Source organism: Mus caroli, unplaced genomic scaffold, assembly GCF_978045245.1.
Source record: "Mus caroli unplaced genomic scaffold, Mus_caroli_1 scaffold_5, whole genome shotgun sequence".
Classification (NCBI taxonomy): domain Eukaryota; kingdom Metazoa; phylum Chordata; class Mammalia; order Rodentia; family Muridae; genus Mus; species Mus caroli.
In genome coordinates this window covers 19213708-19229628 of record NW_028227260.1, presented here as the reverse complement: position 1 = coordinate 19229628, position 15921 = coordinate 19213708, and the positions used below count along the sequence as shown (strand labels likewise).

Here is a 15921-nt window from a genome sequence, read left to right as displayed (position 1 = left end):
GGTGTTATCAGCAGCTGAGCTTAGAAATAGCAACAAAAGTAACTTATGGGTTAGTGTGGGCTTCCAGTTTAAGCTGGTGGGATTGGTCCTCCATGCTTTTCTGACTTTTGAGTTGCCTGATCCAGGAGTGGGGGTGATGGTACTGGAAAGCTTTTTATGGTTTGTTAAAGGTATCACACAGATTTCTGGGAATCACTACTGTTCTTTTTCCAGGCTCGTTAGAAATTTGGAGAATCACAAGGATGAAAGATGAAGACATTATCTCCCCCTCTGCCAGGCAGAACTGAAGAAGCCCCAAGGTTAGGAGAGCTTTTAAGCCCCTTAAGTCTAGAAAAGTGCACGAGAGTGGGCGGTGCCAAGCAGGGCGTTACAGGAACTTTCTTGGAGTTCTGGCTGGCTTAGGAAGAGCTTTCACCAGAGACGAAGTTAAGAGACCCGGGTGTGGTGTGGTGAGGTTGGGCCTGGCTTGTCCGGAAAGAGTTTGGGTGGGGTACAGTGGGCCAGCTTCGGACCAGAGGTAGGGAGGAGAGGCCTCCACAAGGAGGTAACCCCAGCTTCAGAAACCCAACAAAAATGTCCGGGGCATTGTTAAAAAGGCCCCAGGATTCTGTCCGCCCATTCAGAGAGGGAGGAAAAGCTAAGTTGTGTGATGCAGCTTTAAAGGGGCTGGTGATTGACAGAATGTGTAGCAGTGGATGGGGTGGAGCCGCTGGGTGGGGTCTGGGACAGGCAGCTGGGAGAAACCAAAAGGGAAAAAAAGAAAACCATTGCCCCTGAAATCCTTAACGCTGGGTGAGGGACGCTCGTGCGAATGAGGGGAGAGGAGGGTTTTAGATCTTACCACCACTCCCGCCACCGGCTAACTCCCTCATACCCTTCTGTCTCGCCTTAAGATCAGTAATATCTAGTGTACCGGCATCTCCCTAAGTCTTCGTGGGCTCGGTTCGTGGCGCGAGGCAGGGAGGACCCCGTGCGTGCGCTGCCCCTGGCAGGGGCTGCAAGGAGAGGATGCCTTCGGAGGCGCAGAACCCCAAAGTAAGTCCCTTTCATTTTGTCCAGCCAGCTCGCTTTCGGCTGCCCTCCCGGGGTCTCGGAGGGGGCGGGGACATGGCCGCAGTTCTGCTGGTGGCTCACTCCAGGAGGAAAGAAGGGTGGGGCAGGGTGGAGTAGGGCGGAGGAGAGGGGTGGAGGGTGGTGCTCTGGTGCCCAGAGTGGCCACGGCGCCAGCTCGTGCACACTGAAGCGTGTTGTGTGTTTACAGCCTCGATTTCCACTCCTGATGTTACTGCTTCACTATCATCCTTCTGGCATTCTTTCTTTTTGTCATACTCCAGCATCCCTATCAGGTTGCTCAAAACCTCTAGCTTCAAGCTGGGAGGGCTCCATCTTGCCTGGCTTCTTAAAGGGACAGTGCACAATTTTACCTAAGGGACTTGGACTGGAAATTCAGTTTAAAGAATGTCAGTGTCTTACCTTGTTGTAACACTGTCTGTTTATTGGAAGGAATTTATGTGCAGAGGACAGCTCCTCCCTCTCCCAGGTTATCCTTCAAACTTGGTTCTAACATCCAGTGGATTTTTAAAAGGTGCAGTGTGGGTATTCATGCCAATATGCACATTAGTTACCCACAGAGTCAGTGGGTTCTATAGTTTTAGCTGAAGGGTAGCATTTCCATTCAGACGCAATATGACTGTGTAGATGACTTCGAGCTAATTAATCAATTCTACCAATATTTATTTAATGCCAACTTCATTGCCTGTGGCAGGCAGATCATGCAGCTGGACATTGTGTGTAAGATCTCAAGGCCCTGCAGAATGTTGCTATGGACTCCTTTTTTAGCTGATTGGTGTCCAAGATCTCCTCCCTGGATAGGGAGAGGAATGTGGAATTTGATTTTAACATTTGCCAACCATCTCTAACATATACTCTCCTTGTTCATATGTATTTTCACATGTGTGCTGGGAATCCATATACTCAAAGGAACTGGGAACTCAGGTTGGAAAACATGTAGCAAGTCAAATGGCTTGTGAAGTGGGTGTGGTGGTGCGTGCCAGTCCAGAGGCAGAGGCAGAGAGGCAGAGACAGAGAGGCAGAGGCAGAGAGGCAGAGGCAGAGAGGCAGAGGCAGAGAGGCAGAGGCAGAGAGGTAGAGAGGCAGAGGCAGAGGCAGAGGCAGAGGCAGAGAGGCAGAGGCAGAGAGGCAGAGGCAGAGAGGCAGAGAGGCAGAGGTAGAGAGGCAGAGAGGCAGAGGCAGAGAGGCAGAGGCAGAGAGGTAGAGGCAGAGACAGAGAGGCAGAGGCAGAGAGGCAGAGGCAGAGAGGCAGAAAGGCAGAGAGGCAGAGGCAGAGAGGCAGAGGCAGAGGTAGAGAGGCAGAGGCAGAGAGGCAGAGGCAGAGAGGCAGAGGCAGAGAGGCAGAGGCAGAGAGACAGAGAGGCAGAGGCAGAGAGGCAGAGGCAGAGAGGCAGAGGCAGAGAGGCAGAGGCAGAGAAGTAGAGGCAGAGACAGAGAGGCAGAGGCAGAGAGGCAGAGACAGAGGCAGAGGTAGAGAGGCAGAGGCAGAGAGGCAGAGGCAGAGAGGCAGAGAGGCAGAGAGGCAGAGGCAGAGAGGCAGAGACAGAGGTGCAGAGGGACAGAGGCAGAGGCACAGAGGCAGAGGCAGAGGCAGAGAGGCAGAGGCAGAGAGGCAGAGGCAGGTAGATCACTGAGTTCAAGGCTATTCTGTTCTGCTCCAGATAGTGAGCTCCAGGACAGCCAGAGCTAGAGAATGAAACTGTGTCTTGAAAAGAAAAAGCCTTTGGAAGAGCACAGGACAGAATGTTTCCGTAGGAAATCTGAGGCCATCCTGAATGCTCTGATTTTCGCCTTGGTGTCTTACCTGCTACATTGTGTTGGTAAGGAGAGCCTCATTAGCTCCTTCCCATTAGATAAAGAAAGAGTTGGTATAGCAACCATTCATTAGAAATGGCTTCTATGGACCAGTGACATCTTTTACATGCTTCTCTTTTGTTTCTGCTTAGGGAGGGTGGCAGGGTTGTGGATGGAGCTTTATAGTCTACAGACCAAAGAGATGAAATTGTTGTCGAGGTTTGAGGGCTATCGTTTCCCCATGAAATGCTCTGTGTGAGTGATGGAATGACCCAGTTCCCATCAGTCGGCAGTTCGCTGTCTCCAGTATTAAATGTAAAGTCCAGAGTCGCTTTCTTCTCTAATATGCTGGGTTTCAGTGCATCTCCAGTACGAGTTCTCATCCAGGGATGGTGCCTATTGTAGGTTCCTTGACAATGTTTTAAAGCAAAGCAGAGTCCTCTATTCTGTGTCTTCTTGGTAGATCATCTAAACTTGAAAACAGTCTTATTCTAGACAGCCTATATTATTGAGTTTGGGAAGGAATTAAGATAAAAAGACTCAACATTTTTTCCTATGACCTTCTGAAAACAAAGAAAAGCACACATTTAACAGAAACACTGCTAGTTGATTTTGACTGTTTGGGAGTGTAGTCTTGTTATTGAGTCAAAAGCCACTTGTGCATGCCATGTCCCCCTTGAATGGAGGGTGGGGAAGGAACTATGTGTTGAAACCACAACCAGTATTCTGCCTTTGGTATTCTGTGTCACTTATTAGGGGCTGCTATGTTTCTCTTCTAACATTTGCTCGTCTCTTGGTGTTCGTGGCTGGTTCGATTATCTTTGTGGGGAATTTCTAGTTGTATATATGGGAACTGGGAAACTCTTAGCTGTCAGACTGTTGTTGAAATGTGCTTATTGCCTTTATAGGACGAGGAAAGCTTTATGAACCTTCGAAGAAGTACTCAAGGAAAGAGTAGAATTTTTCTCCAAGGGATTTAAGCAGCTTTCCCACAGCACTTTGAATTATTTGTGTCATTCTGCTTCCTAGAATTTTCATTTAGGACAAGGAAAAGTGGTTTCATGAGAGATAATTACAGAAACCAAACAAAAACCTTCAGGGGGGGGCTCTCTGTCTCTGCTCAGTCTCTGTTTGTCTCTCGCTCTTCCCCCCTCTTCCCCTCTCCCCCTCTCCCTCCCTCTCTCCCTCTGTCCCCTTTTCTTTCCCTCTCCCTCCTTTTCCCTTTGCCTCTGCTTCTCTCTGCCCTCTATTTCTGTAATTCTATAGCACTAGTTCCAACCCTCAAATTACCTCTTGGAATGCCTAGACTTTCTTATACTAGAAAAATTTGGACAGCTTTGGTTAAATCCTGTTCTGGTTCTTACTCAGTCCTCAAGAATAGGAAGCTGCAAATGAGAAGATTGCAACACAAAATTATATAGTGTCATGCTAGTCATTTACTCATTTAACAAATGTATGCTAAGAATCTTTTCTGGACCATTGCACCATCTTGGAGATAGTGAGAGGTGCTCTTGAAGGGGATAGACAGCAAAGATGTGTGTTTAATGAAGCTCTGAAGTAGTAGCAGGATAGGATAGTGTGACATGTTAGGGAGAGCTAATTAATATAGAATATTTAAGGAAAGCCTCTTTGATATGATAAAGAACAATATATCTTATGAAATAAGGGAGATAGTCACAAGGATATTTGAGAAGGCTTTTCTACTTGGAATATATTCCAGGAAGAGCTGGAGGCACATAATTGCCAGCCATGAAAGCAAATACCTGGTATCCCAGGACTTTGGAAGCTGAAGGACAGCAATGTCAATGCTAGCTTGAGGTACATAGTAAGGTTTTCTAAGAAAGAAAGGAAGGGGAGAGAGAGGAGCATCATTCCTGACATGAGGTCAGGGAGATTGAGGAAATTAAATATTTTGGCTTTTATTTGGACAGGGTTAGGATGCATTTCCCCCTGTTCTTTAATACTGTAATTTCCTTTGTTTTTAATTGCAATAGTATTACATCACTTCTTCTGCCCTCTTCCAGGGCATCTCTTCTTCCCTTCTGCCTCTCCCAGGTACTCCCAAGTACTTTTTTTTTTAACCACTCTATAAATAGATAGTGTCTTTTCCTCTGATTATTTCTGTTAGACTTAATATGTATGCATATGCACAAATATGCAAATATAATTAGCTGAGTACATTTTTGTTGCTTGTATGTAAAGGATACATTTTTTTTTATGAAAACTATCAACAATCATTTCAAATTCTACGTCACTAAAGAGTGTTGAACTGTTCATCTTGACAAAGCTGAGGTAGATTGTCATTTTGGCTGCAATGTTCCTTGTAGAAAATCTTAGGAAAGCTTTTGCTGAGTTGTTCATGTCATCTAGGACATAATTTTATTGTGGCTGTTATAAACATAATTATCTGAAGATGGTTTCATACACATATGAAAATACTTAAACACAAACGGCTCTAGTGCATTTTAACAAAAAAAATCACCATAAAATTTATTAGCACTAGGAAAATTCTTAGCTTTAATTACAGAAGTGTCACAGATTTTATAGTGCTATTTATCATAAAAATATGAAGTATTTGCTTGGAAATCTTTTTAAACGTTCAGTACTGCCAGCACATTATTCCTTTTAAGTTAGTTCAATTTGCTTTTCCTCAAGTTATCCAAGTAGAAGCTTCCAATTTTGATTTATCCTTAGCCTGGGGAATTCAGAAAGAGAAGAATGAGAAGGGAATTAAAAGTGAGAGAAAAAGACCCAGAGTCCACAGGGAGAAATGTAACAAGAGTTTTCGCATCTCCATTTTATAATTTGAAAGTTCCATGACTTTTAGGCCTTGAAAATCCTCCTTCTCATTGCAGATCCTTATTAGGGGGAAGTTAGGTGTGTATGCTGGATGCATCTTCTCTAGATAATTCTCAATTGGACATATAAGAGACTCACTTCGGAAATATATTAAGAAAATTCTGATACCTTGGCCTATCTGCAAAGATTCAGATTAGGTTACTTCAGCAGTTACCTAAAAAGAAAAAAAAAAGATTTTAAAAAATAGTCTTCAGGTGATTCTAATGTGGAAGCAAGGCTTACCCAGCTCTGTTTTAGATCTGAGGTTATTCCAGTGTGATAGCCAGATCAGAAGCAATCTCATCACCTGAAAACCTTCTAAGACTGTCAAATCTCACTGGACTGTGGTAGTGCACACCTTTAATCCCAGCACTTGGGAGGCAGAGGCAGGTGGAGTTCGAGGCCAGCCTGGTCTACAGAGTGAGTTCCAGGACAGCCAGGGCTACACAGAGAAACCCTGTCTTGAAAAACAAAACAAAAACAAACAAAAAAGACTGTGAAATTTCAGCCAGGTGTAGTGGCATAAGCACTCAGGAGGCAGAGGCAGGTGGGCAAATCTCTGTGAATTGGAGGCCAGCCTGGTCTACTATGTGAGTTCCAGGACAGCCAGGGCTACACACAGTAACACTGTCTTAAAAAAAAAAAAAAAACAGAAAAAAAGTCAAATTTCAGGCCATGCCTTAGATGAATTGGTTCAGAAACTCTTAGGGAAACAGACTTGAACAAGCCCTTCTGGTTGCCCACTGCTTTAGAATTTAGAGGTTCGCTCCAGTTCCAACACACCTGAGGAAATAATAGCCTGCTTTCAGTAAGAGAAGTTCCCTATGTTTTTGTGTGAAAGGTAGGAACGATGTGCCCGTTAGCATCCCGTGTCAGAAAGTCATTCCCATGTCATCCCTCAGTGTTTGTATTACATTTATCATCTGTCCACCTTTTTTGTTATGTTATTTGTTTTTTGCTTTTTTTCGAGGCAGGGTTTCTCTGTGTAATCCTGGGTGTCCTGGAACTCACTTTGTAGACCAGGCTGGCCTCGAACTCAGAAATCCACCTGCCTCCACCTCCCAAGTGCTGGGATAAAAGGCGTGCTCCACCACTGCTCGGCTCACCTTTTTTTTTTTTTTTTTTTAAAGGGTGCACTGTTATTTAATCATCATAGTAACTAGTTCACAGATAAGACAGAGGAAAGTAAAATACTAAAGATCACATTGCTAGTTAGTGGAAGGTATATTTTCTCTTTTGAATCCTATGGGATTGGGTTCTATCACCTAGTGTCCTCCTGTTCTGTCCTCTTTACCTTTTCTTTTCTTCTTCCTCTCATCTGACCATGCCTACACGATATATATATACTACCATGCACCAGATTCTCTAGTAAGCACTTTATATGCATTAATGCATACTCTGATCACAACAATCCCTCGAAGCAGGTGCCATTATTATTCCTCCAATTATTTTTATAATTGGAGCACAGGAAAACCAAGCAACTTGCCTAAGCTTCCAGAGCTTGGAAGTGGTGGACAGACATCTGTCACACAGTGTCCAAAGTCTGTACACTCTTGTCTCACACTGCTTTATCGTCTGTGGTAGTTTGAATGAGAAATATATGTGTCCCAGGGGCTTGGGTATTTGGACACCTGGCCCCCAGTTGGTAGGACTGATGGGAGGTTGTGGATCCTTTGGGAGATGGAAGCTTGTTAGAGGAAGCATATCACCGGAAGCAGGCGCTGAGTGTTTATAGTCTCACCCTACTTTCTGTTCGCTCTTTCTGCTTAGTGTTGTGGTTTAAGATGTGAATTTGAGCTCATGACTCTGACCACCATGATTGCCACTTGCTGCCATATCTCCGTACTATGATGGACTCTTACCCTTCTGAAACCATATCCCAAATAAATCCATTCTTCTATAGGCTGCCTTGCACATGGCATTTTGACATAGCAACAGGAAAGTAACTGATACATTTTTCTAGAATATACTTTCTTTCCCAGTCTCAAGCAATCTTTCTTTGTTAACATACAGACTAAAACCCACTTTTTCTTTACTTTCAGTTGAAATCCTTACTGAAACTGCTCTTACCAGTTGCTACAGGCTCTATCCTGCCTAGTGCTCCAGTTTAGGTCTTTAACCCAATTCACTCTTAACATTCAGGGTTGCAGACTAGCCTTTCTTTAGAACCTCCTCTTCTTTGACTTTCATGTCAGTATTATTTCTTGGATTGCCACTTGCCTGATTGTTCTTTGCATTCTCTTCTCTTGTTGCTCTGTAATCCTTAAATGTTTCTACTGCCACTTGAATGATGATGTCTGTCTGCATGGCAAGTCTCCATTTTCAAACGGAATGTTTCTTCTGAGCCCTAGATGGTTCATCTGTTAACTGGACAGACATTTCAGCATCTTACATGTGGTGTGTCTAACACCGTTTCTATATTAGCAAACCTTCCATTTCCATTTTTGTCCTTCGATCAACAATGACCTAACAGCATCAGTTTCTACTCTCTTTTCCTTTACCTTCAAATTATTTCTAATTTTTTATCATATCAAATATGGCTTATTAAAACAGGTCCTTTGCTGTTGTTCTGTCTGCAATATCTGTGTTCTCTGTTATGGGTTGAGTATACTCAAACACGTGTTGGAGCCCTAACTTTTTCAGTACCTTAGAATGTGAGTGTATTTGGAGATGGTTTTATTTACATAGGTGATGGACTTATAATGAGGTCAACAGGATAGAGCCTAATTTAGTGACTTGAAACATTATAAGATGAGAAATTTGGACACAAAACTCACCCAGTGGTGCTAAGTGAAACTATAAGACAGTAAAAAGAGAAGCCTATACCTAATCCCTCCCTCATAGCCCTCAGAAGAAATCCTTTCCTCCCTCTTTGATTTCAGATTGCTTGTCTGTGGGACTATAGAATAGTGCATTTCTACTGTTAAATTACTGTGGGATGCTTTTTAATGGTACACCTGATAAATTAATATAGACTTCACTCTGTTCTACAAATTAGGCAATTTCTGTGACTTTTAAACCTTTCCTGTTCAATGTTCAGAATCTTAGAGATGCCCTATCATAGGATTAAATTCATGCCTCTTAATAGGTCACTTCCATTCTGTCTGCAACCTGTTATGTATATAGCATGTGATTTTTTTCCCCCTTGTTACAAGAGTCCTGTTAAACTTATTATTATTGCTTGGATATTCCATGTGTTTTCAAAAATTCCATTCCTTATTTGGTAGTCCCTTTATCTTGAATGTCTTTTATGGGCTAGGAGAGTACCTCTGTGGTGGAGTGCTTACCCAGCATGACCATAGTCCTGTGTTTCTATGATGATGTGTTTCTCCAATGAAATAAGCCAGTTCAAACCAAATCAAGAGTACAAAGGCAGGCTTATTGAAAGGCAGCTCTCAGGCAAGTTCACTGATCTCAAGGGTAGAAGTCAATGGAGTCACATGCCTGGGCTAAAGCAAGGGGTGGTTTTTATAAGTCTTGGGCATAGGGTGATGGATGATGTGTAAACTAGGAGCTAGAATTGTACCCGTGTATGATAAAAAAAAGCTGAGCCCCTGGGCGGGCATTGGTGTGTCAGTTGCAGGAAACATGAAGAGAAGAAGAGATGCTGTCTTAGCTGGAGTTCTCCTTGCACGTGGGCGGGGTTAGGGAAGGAAGAGTGAACAGGGTTTCTTAGCTTGTGCAGGGTTTCCAACCAAATAGTTCCATTCCTAGCACTGCAAACATTTAAAAAGTCCCCTTTTCCATAACCTTTTCTACTTCATCCCACCCTTTCATCTCAGTTTTCTCTTTTTTGGCAAACTCCTTGGTATATAGCGATATGCATTTAAAGTTCTATGAAGTCTTACAGTATGTTGAAGTATAAATAGGACTTGAATAGCCAGGTTGAAGGGAAAGGGATATTCCAATCAGGAACAACAGAACCGTATAAACAAGGCTGAAGTAAGTATAACTGTCATATGGGTTGAAGGAGGCTGGAGTACAATTAGAGAAGGAGTGAGCTTAGGAAATTCCTTCCAGGGCTGGAGAGATGGCTCAGCGGTTAAGAGCGCTGACTGCTCTTCCAAAGGTCCTGAGTTCAAATCCCAGCAACCACACGGTGGCTCACAACCATCTGTAATGAGATCTGATGGCCTCTCTGGTGTATCTGAAGACAGCTACAGTGTACTTAGACATAATAAATAAATAAATCTTTTTTTTTTTTAAAAAAGGAAATTCCTTCCAGTGGTGAAGCAAAACCAGCTGCTGGAGGAAAAGGCCACAGGTTTTTTCCACTATAGTATTTCAGGAAAATAGCTGAGCTTCAAAGAGTGATGTTAATGCTGAATTGAGCCTAATCCTGACACTTAAGTCACCCCCATATTTTATCACATGAAATCTGGACTTCTTCTTTGTAAAATTTAAATCTATTTATTTTAATTTAAATTATATATGAAGACATAAAGTTATATATATGTAGGGGTATCAAGTATTAGATTAAGTACATATATTATTTACCATTTTAAAAAAAGATCAATATGTTTTCCCCCTCAAATAGTTATTATTTTATGGTGAATCTATTCAAAATCCTTTCTACTAGAGTTTAGAAATAACCAGTGCATTACTATTGTTTATAGTCACTTTAATGAGTAATGATATACCCAAAGTACTTGCTTTTACTTGATTAAAACTTTGTAATCACTAATAAGCCATGTTCCATCCTTTTTTTTTTTTTTTTGGTTTTTCGAGACAGGGTTTCTCTGTGTAGTCGTGGCTGTCCTGGAACTCACTCTGTAGCCCAGGCTGGCCTCGAACTCAGAAATCCGCCTGCCTCTGCCTCCCGAGTGCTGGGATTAAAGGCGTGCGCCACCACGCCCGGCCCATCCTTTCTTCCTTCTTATCCACCCTGGGCTTGGGAACCAATATTGAATACTCATATAGCATTAACCCTTTTAGATTTTACATGTGTGACCATACAGTACTTGATGTGCCTGGCTTAGTTCATTTAATCTAACATCCTTTAGACTCCTCTCATGTTAGCAATTTGGATAGCGTCTTTTGAAAAGTGTTAATTTAAATCCATTATTAATAAAGCTTTTGGCTGAGAAGTGGTGGCGCATGCCTTTAATCCCAGCATTTGGGAGGCAGAGGCAGGTGGATTTCTGAGTTTGAGGCCAGCCTGGTCTACAGAGTGAGTTCCAGGACAGCCAGGGCTACACAGAGAAACCTTGTTTTGAAAAAAAAAAAAAAAAAAACTAAACCAAACCAAACCAAAAAATCCTTTTGTTTGTTTTTGAGACAGGATCTTATTATTCTGGAACTCACTCTGTAGACCAGGCTGGGCCTCTCAATTCACAGAGATCCACCTGCCTCTACCTCCCAAGTGCTGGAACTAAAGGCATACGCCATTACACCCAGCTTCATTATTAGTAAAATAAAGCCTTTAATTTTTAATTATTATTTATTTTTCGTTATTGAGGTTTTTTTTTTTTTTTTTTTTTTGAGATGGGGCCTCTTTGTGTGGCCCTAGTTGGCCTGGAACTCACTAGGTAGTCCATCCTGGCCTCAGAAACATAGAGATCCACCTGCCCCAGCCTTAAGAGTCCTGGGAGGAAATGTGTGTGCCACCACACCTCTGTGCTGTTGAGTTTTTAGCCTCTACATGATAATTGTTCACTAAATACAATACTTACAAATATCTTTCCAGTTCCCTGGATTGCCTTCTATTGTTTACTTTACTGTGCAGACACTTTTTAGTTTGATGCAAAATCACATTCTTTTCTTTCCTTTTCCCTTCCCATGCTTTTGGGTACCTGTCCAAAATTCCTTGCTTATTTTAACGTCTTGAAGTAGTTTTTTGTTGTTGTTGTTTTGGTTTTGGTTTGGTTTTGTTTTTTGTTTTTCCTAATAGTTTCAGTTTGGTCTCTTCCATTTAATTCTTTAATCAATTTTGAGTTGATCTCTGTACCTGCATGTATATTCGGTTTTCCTAGCATCCGTTTCTAGAAAGACTGCCGTTTGTTCAACTCATTCTCTTAGAATGTCTGCCAGAAGTCTATTGCCTGTACCTCTGGGCTTACTTTTATGCTCTCTTATTATGTTCCATTAGTCTCTACATCTATTTTTAGACCATTTCAAACAATTGGAATGTGTTTGTGCTTTTATTCAGATTACTACAGCTTTATAGTATATTTTGAAGCCAGGTATTGCAATACCTATTTTTTCTTTTTCTATAAGATAGCTTTGAGTATTTAGGAAATTTTTTGTTTATATACAAATTTTATGATTTTTTTTCTGTCCATGAAAAGAATGTCATTGGCATTCTAATGGGGTTTGCATTGAATGTGTGTGTGTGTGCCTTGCTTTACAGCCAGTGTGCATATTTTAATGTTGTTTATACTTTTGAGTGTGATATCTTTAAATATTTTGAATTTTTCATATTCCTTTGATAATTTCCATTGTTAGTCTTCACCTCTTTGGTTAACCTTTTTCATGGTATTTGGAAATGAGAGTGTGGAAAACTGGATCTTTTAGTAGTATGCAGACTCTCACTGTGTGTGTGTGTGTGTGTGTGTGTGTGTGTGTTGTACATGCATGTATGATTGAAGGTAACATATTAAAGCTGGGTCATAGTATCTTTGGTTTAATTAAATCTACTCATATAGGGGCAGGAGAGATGGCTTAACAGTTAAAAGCATTGGCTGTTCTTCTAGGAGGATACCTGGGTTCAAATCCTATGATACACATGGCAACCCAAAACTGTCTGTTTCCAGTTTCAGGGGATCTGACACACTCACACAGACATACATGCAGGGAAAACATCAGTGAACATAAAATAGTAATACATTTTTTAAAAATCTGTCATATGGATTAACCATTTCTACTTATAATGCAGATGATAATGAAAGAAACATTTAGTCCTTTATCTCATTCAATCATTCATTCAGTCAGTCAATCATTCATTCAGTGTATACCAGTACCCTGTGTAGGCAGCTCTTTGCTACAGCTTGGGAACACAAAACTTTAAGACTCCAGTTTTCATCAGATCTCCTCAGCTGGGAAACAAACAATCCTTTATAATTTATTGATTATTTACTTTATGCTGGTGACCATGCTAAGCCCTTTGCATACTTTTCAATTAAGTTTGTAACAAGGTTATGCCCATCTTTTAGATAAGAATGGTGAAGGTTAGAGAGAAACCTGGCTATCTCTCAGCCTCTGACTGAATTGTCCTGCTTGGTCTCTTACTAACTCTGGCAGTCTGTTCTAATCTTCTGTCTCCTCAATTCTCTGGCTCATTCAGTCTTCACCTGTGTTTAGCTTGTCCTTTCTCTTCAACCTCTCTGTAAAACTGTCCCTGTAAAACTGCCTCTTTCTCTCCCTCTCTCTCTGCTCTGCTCTCTTAAGTGGCTTCCCTTTCCTTTCTTCTTTTGAGAGTTGGGCATTTCCTATTCTGTCAGATCTTTCTTTGATTCACCAGTTTGTCTGCCCCTCAATTAGACATCACTTTCAAACATGGGTGCTTCCTTCTACAAACTAACTGTACCTTCATTGTTTGGTATTAAAGGTGTGTACTAAGGACTAAGCTAAACCACAACTAGAAGCAGGTTTTTTTTTTTCCAGTAAATACATAATCTTGGAGTTCGCAGTGTGATCAAATATTCTGCAACAACTCAAGATGGATTTCTAACTTTGGATCACACTGCCATTTTAATGAAATGTGAGGAAATAGTAAGATAGAATACTTCTTGACAGATAACAATTCAAAGACCTATGTACCACTATCAATGTGCACATGTCTGTGGTTTTAAACTATGTTTTCTCAAAAGTAGAATTCATTGTCAGTGTATACGAGATAGAGTTCATGTTGGGTGGTGGTAGAGACAGAAGCAGGTGGATTTCCAAGATCAGGGCCAGCCTGGTGTACAGAGAGAGTTTCCAGGACAGCCAGGGATACTCTAAGAAACCATGTCTCAAACAGGAAACAAACAAACAAACAAACAAACAAACAAACAAACAAAATAAGTGATAGAATACACATAGACCTTTTCTTACAATATATCTCATCTCTATGGCTCCAATGGTGATAATCACCAAAACATGAGCAGGAGCTTACACTTTAAACATTTAATTTACTAATTGAAGTTAATAGCTTTTGGTTAATAATGTGACTAGATCTTTTGTTGTTATTTTAAGACATGGTCTTACTATGTATCTCTGGCTGCCCTGGGACTCATTATATAGAGCAAGCTGGCCTGGAACTTACCAAGATTCATGTGTCCCTGCCCCTAGATCTTAAGAATGGACTGAGTTTATGACATTGAAAGTTGTGGAGTGGTAGCACTCCTCTCTGCCTCTTGGCCCACTGCAAGACTGAATTGCTCTATCACACCCACATGCCACTATGGACTGATACCTCTGAAATCACATGAGCCAAGATAAATCTTCCCCACTAATACTGGTAGTGGTGGTAATGACATTTTAACCAACCCAAGTCAACTGAAATATTTATTTAAACCAAGGAAAGGTCAGATTACATGAAAAGAATGGAAAGTTGATAGGAATCCAAGGTTTCTAGTGAATATTAGATATCTCTCCCTTGGTGTATTCATTGTCATCCTTTCTCTTAGAAAGTCTTAGCATGTCAAGGGCAAGAGATATAGCCTCTTTGTCAGCTGAGTTCCTGTTACAGTTATTATGGCTCATTCACATGGAAAGCCACGGGATCTCATCATTCAATTCCAAACTCACAGCACTCTGTTATTCCTGGCTTCACTTAGCTAAGGATGGCTATATTGATCCTTCCCGGCTATATGGATCCCTCCTGAGGCCTCACACCTTTGCTAACCAGTGAGGACTTTTCAGGGGATAATTTTCCCAGTCTTTGTTATTTTGTTATAGCAATAGAAAGCAGATGAAAATAAGTCTGCAGTATATAACATTCAATCAATGAATTATGTATGGTTGTATTTTCTACCCTTTCTCTTGTTTTTTGTTTTTTGTTTTTATATTTACCAACTTGTTGATGAAACCAATGATAAATAAAATAAATGATGTTCTTTCATTTATCCTTCACTTTCTCTTGATTTGCTCAAAGTCAAAGTCATGCTTGTAATGCAAATTGAGTACAGAGCTGGGCTAGAGCCTGGGGAAGAGTGCCTTTCTAATGTCTGAGTGGTGCTGAAGCTCCAGACTAGATCACCCACTGTGTAGTAGGGGCAGAAAAAAGATAACATAACACACCTTCAACTGCCTTTTCTTTAAAGGTCAAGTGATTGCTATTTTAAATATGTTAAACGACTTTATCAAGGGCACAGAGCTGGTTAAAAGACAGAATCCAGACTTTAGACTATTTCTCATGCTGTCTTTTATATTCTCTGCTTATAATCATTTCTGGAAACAGTTCCTTGATTTTGAATTGCTTTTTATAGTTCAACTAAGCCTATGAAAGTACAGCAGAGGAGCCTTATGGTGTCTTGGTTGAACACAATTTTATTTTGTTGAATTACTACTGTATTTACCTTCAAGTTTCCTTGTAAATAGATTTAAGTCAAATTTTGAACATGTGGGATGACTGCTTTACGAAAGCTTTTTATAACTTAGAAGCCAACTTATTATATTATTCATACAGTTTTTATTGGTCCAAAAGGAGAAGTGAGGCTGACTCGAATATTTAGAGATAGCATTCATAGTTGTTAATGAGGGAGAGGTTAAAAACTGTTTAAAATGAGCTCTCCTTTAAAGCATGCCCACTGTATCTATCTAAATGACGCTGAGATCCCCTTGACCCAGTGCATAGAGGGGACAATGATCAATTTACTCGTTAGCTGAAGTGGAAAACCCACAGATTTTTACAGATACACCATTCAAACTATTTCTTTCCTGGCCCTTCCACTCAGAATACCTACAAGTTGGTGAATTTACTTGAGATAATTTGATAGCCCCTCGATGTGACATTTGAGAACCTGCAAACTCCTCTTCAGCATCACCGGAATCTACCAGTTGAGTTCTTCGCTTTCAGCTGTGCTGTGGTACATGTGAGCATGTTTATGATGCCCAGTGAGTGGTACCTTTAATATCCTTCAAGCCTTCTCTTGTTTTTAAAAGTGCATTTGGGGCGCTTGTGTTAAATTTGTCCTTTTTGACTCGGCCAGGGAATGTAAAATATAATATTCATGATTGGGTAGGTTTAACCTCGGGAATCTAATTTTGTATTTCAACCTCTGCTGATCAGAAACA

At 41.1% G+C, this 15921-nt stretch overlaps 1 protein-coding gene across 3 annotated transcripts in view; it reads left to right on the top strand.

Annotated features, from left to right (window-relative positions):
* The first annotated feature begins 436 nt into the window (after positions 1-436).
* Klf8 (KLF transcription factor 8) overlaps positions 437-15921 on the top strand; it is a 174830-nt gene continuing 159345 nt past the window's right edge. Inside the window, exons 1-2 of one of the 3 annotated variants that reach the window (XM_085837946.1) lie at positions 437-454; positions 894-1035. The gene's annotated coding sequence lies outside the window, so the exon portion shown is untranslated. The other 2 variants (XM_085837945.1, XM_085837944.1) reach the window with 2 other exon arrangements.